The following is a 3984-nucleotide window of genomic DNA, read 5'->3' as shown; positions in this document are numbered from 1 at the left end:
ACAAAGCTCACCTCAATCATGTCTGTCTCCTTTTCTCCCACCCAGGGATAAGACCACGCCACAGGAGCAGTGATGCAGAGTGGGCTGGGAGTGCCCCTGGATCCCGCCCTGAAGCATCAAAGGGTAACCAAAGGATCTAAGGGGGTTGGAAACCAAAGAGCAGTTTTCGAATCCGTTGTTGGTTTTGAAACAGTCTTTTTGAGCTCAGGAAACTGGAGGCAGATAGCATGTGGAGAGTCCAGGTGGCTGTGTGGCATTGTTCTCTCCTGAGCAGATCTGACCATTTCACATATAAAGGGGGTGGTATCACTTGTGGCTGATCTTTATTCTACAAGTTGGGCAAAGGTTAGCATTCTTAAGTGAATCACGGAGGCACTGGCTATAGAAGACGTGGCCATATTCTGTAGAAACAATCAGACGACCATTCTGCACACTCTTAAAGTATCCATCCATGCAGATTGGACGACTGACAGTACCAGAGGGCCTGGGTCCTGTGGTCTCCTCCTCCCCTGCGCCTCTGGGGGTGTGGGTGGTCACATACACAGCTCTTTCCCTGGACAGTTTCTCATCATTGCTGCTCACCACACAGCTGTCAGCCTGGTCTTGGCGCAGCCATCTTGCATGCTTCCTTGGCCTCCTTTCATCAGCGATCACCACGGAGTCATTGTGAGTCAGGTCAACAACCACTGGTTCCAAAGATTCACAGGTGAGGTCCACAATTGCTTCTCCACCAGTTTCCACAAGTTCTATGGGCTTGGCTTCCAAAGAAATCTCAGGAGTGGCAGCTGCTTCCCGAGTTTGCTTCAGGGATTGTCTAGAACCTACTGATCCACCATGCTTTTTCTTTCTTGTACTCATTGTGCTCTTTAGCTCCAACTTATAGGAAAAGAAGTTATAGCAGGGCTTGCAGCAAAGTCAAATGTTGTCAGCCTCTTGTGTCCACTGGTTACTCATCCTCTGGCTTAAAAACAATTTAGAGTTAGATGGATTTCCAGTATCTTCAACTCCAAAGACCCCTCTTTCATGTGTGATTCCTGATTACTTCTCCATTCACCTTCTTTTGTATTTCAACCATAAGGACTTTCTTTCTCTACACAGACTTGAGGCTACTTTCATCCCACAGACTGTTGCAGATGAACTCGAATGAGGGAAGTGCTGGGGAGAACTGCTCAAGCATCGGTGTTTGGAATTTTGAATGGACGAAGGAAGTAGTTTTTAATAGAGTCCACACATGGCTTAGAACATAGAATGTGGATGAGGAGAAAATTGTGTAACTCTCTAATTCAAAATATTGAACCTTGTTCTTTCAGGGGAGAAAGAGACATTTCATGGAAGATATAATCTGTGATGTTTTAGAATTCCTATAATCTCCAAGGAAATGACAAGAAGAAAATCTCAGTGCAATGCTAAATAAGAAGGAAAACACTAGAATATTGCAGTTCTTATTTGTGGATGTAGTACTGGACTGAGTCTCATGGGTGATCTTTTTCCTTGGGCCTAGGGCATGGCACTGGGCTTGGGGTCAGAGGTAAGTTAGCGTTCTCTCTTTGACACCCACAAGCCCTTGCAAACCTGGGCAAGATGCAGACTCCTGTGATTGTTTTCTCATCTGTGAAGTAACAGTGGCAAGATGAGCTAATAACTTTGTCAAGTGATTGCTGTGCTCTAAACTCCATGTGAACATTTTGCATGCATGATTTTAACAAATCCTCACCGTCATCTCTACAGCATGGATGCTTTTACTCTATCCTTCTCCACCTGGCCCTGTGTCCCAGGTGAAGACATTGAAGCCTGGGAAGGATTTGGTAAGTGTGGTAATCATGGAAGGGCAATATCAGCAGTAGCAGATCTGGGACAGGAATCTTATGACAGTTTCAAGTGGAAACTCGAGTCATAATGGGTATGTTAGCTAGCTTTACACTCCACAATGGACATCACCAGGCTTTTCTGACAGGATTTATTACACTCTCTTTCAGCTCTCAGGAACACAGATATCTCCACATTAGTTACAGACATGACCCTCAGTCACCTTTGTGTCTCCAATGTCTAGCAGAGTCTGGTTCAGTAAAGGTGTGTGTGTGTGTGTGTGTGTGTGTGTGTGTGAGAGAGAGAGAGAGAGAGAGAGAGCATGCACACTCCAGTACTGGAACTTGAACTCAAAGTCTCATGTTCTTGTTTGCTTTTATTGCTCAAGGTTTGTATTCTACTGTTTGAATAACCTCTCTACTTCCAGCTCTTTGCTGATTAACTAGAGACAAGAATCTCATGGACTTTCTTGTCCCTTCTGACTTTGAACTGGAATTCTCAAATATTGACCTCTTGAGTAGCTAGGATTATAGGTGTGAACCACCAGCATTCAGTATATTTGACTTTCTTAAATGTGGCTGATAGTCTGAGCCAACCCTTCAGTCTGGCATTTTGCTAACTTATTGGGGATTCAGTCCCCAATAAAGCCCTAGATGGCTTTGAAATTCAATTCTCCAGATCTCAGCCTCCCAAGTAGCTAGGATTCTAGGCATAAGCCCCCAGTATATGGCTGCACTGGTTATTCTGCCCAGGTGCAGGCCTGAATTGGTATCCTTCTGTTTTAGGCTGTCACTGCTGGGAATGATAGATCTGTGTTCCTTTGTCCAGTTTCCCTCTGTTGAGATAGAGTCTTCCTGACTTTGGTTTGTGGGCTAGCCTTGTACCACATCTTCCCATTTCAGCCTCCTAAATTTTATTTTGCCCTATTTTCCTCATGTGTCCACTGAGCATTGTGCATGCAGTGCTGCACACACCCTGTAAGATGGCATTTTCCTTAAAGAAAGTTTCATCTTCTTTTGTTAGGCAAGAGATTGGAAGCAGATCATCTTGATTCAATAGGAACTGAGATGATTCAAGACAGAGCTTTGTTTTTGGCTTTTCTCTAGATATAACATCCCAAGCCTCCACGTGGGATCTTGGCATGCTTAACCACACACTTGCCTCTGAAGTGCCCTGAAATTAAAATCCTGTCTCATCAGCACCATGAGCTAGATAAACAGCTGTGTTTAGCCTTTTTGGTTCTATCTACCACTTTCTGCCTCTCTTATTTGCTTTCACTATATGAAGTTTACAATTCTGCAAATGCTTTGAGAGCAACTTGCACAGAACGTTAGTCCTTCTCTTTGTAATTTTTTTCCCTGTAGGATATCAGATCCTTAGGTGCTGGCTCCTTCAATAACCTTTATTTCAACTGTGTGTGTGTGTGTGTGTGTGTGTGTGTGTGTGTGTGTGTGTGTGTGTGTTGATCCTGGGGCTTGAACTCAGGACCTGGGAACTGACCCTGAGCCCTTTTGCTCAACTCTAGCACTTTACCATTTGAACCATGGTTTCACTTCTGACTTTTTGGAAGTTTTTTGGAGATAGGAGTCTCACGAACTTTCTTGTTTAAGCTGGCTTTGAACCATGATCCTCAGTTCTCAGCCTCCTGAGTAACTAGGATTACAAATGCCAGGCTGTCTCTGATTTTTATCTTTTTACTGTGGTGAGACCCTGCAATGCCTGAGCTTGCCTATAACATTCTGCTTGGCTTAGCCCCACACGGCTTTCAAATTAGCAAATGTTGCAAAACGAAAAGTGACTGGCAAGATTAAGCTTACCAAAATACTTTGCCCTTCCAAATCCTGCTTTTCTTCAAAGCTTGCTAGCAGCTGTTTGTGTGTTTGTGGTTTTACCTTGGCCAGCTTGTATAGCCATCAAGGCCCATGGTCAGGTTATATCAACTCTTTCACTTTGACAAAATAGCAGAAGTCACATTTCATTATTAGATTTCCTGATGGTGTATGCGACTGAGTCAGATTAGTGTTCTAGCCGGAATCTCTCATCCTTTCATCCTCTGCTTTTTATGCCTTCGAAAATAACCATGCCCGAGATCAATGGATAATAACAGCTGCAGGCATAAACATACTAGGCCAGGGCAGGGATAATGATCCCAAGACTTGGAAAAGGCCCGCATCCATT

At 44.1% G+C, this 3984-nt stretch overlaps 1 pseudogene; it reads right to left on the bottom strand.

The window, feature by feature from the left end:
- Positions 1 to 306: 306 nt before the first annotated feature.
- Positions 307 to 858, bottom strand: LOC105994848 (annotated as a pseudogene).
- Positions 859 to 3984: the final 3126 nt, after the last annotated feature.

Source organism: Dipodomys ordii, unplaced genomic scaffold (genome assembly GCF_000151885.1).
Source record: "Dipodomys ordii isolate 6190 unplaced genomic scaffold, Dord_2.0 Scaffold110, whole genome shotgun sequence".
Classification (NCBI taxonomy): Eukaryota; Metazoa; Chordata; class Mammalia; order Rodentia; family Heteromyidae; genus Dipodomys; species Dipodomys ordii.
This window is presented reverse-complemented; position numbering and strand designations above follow the sequence as displayed.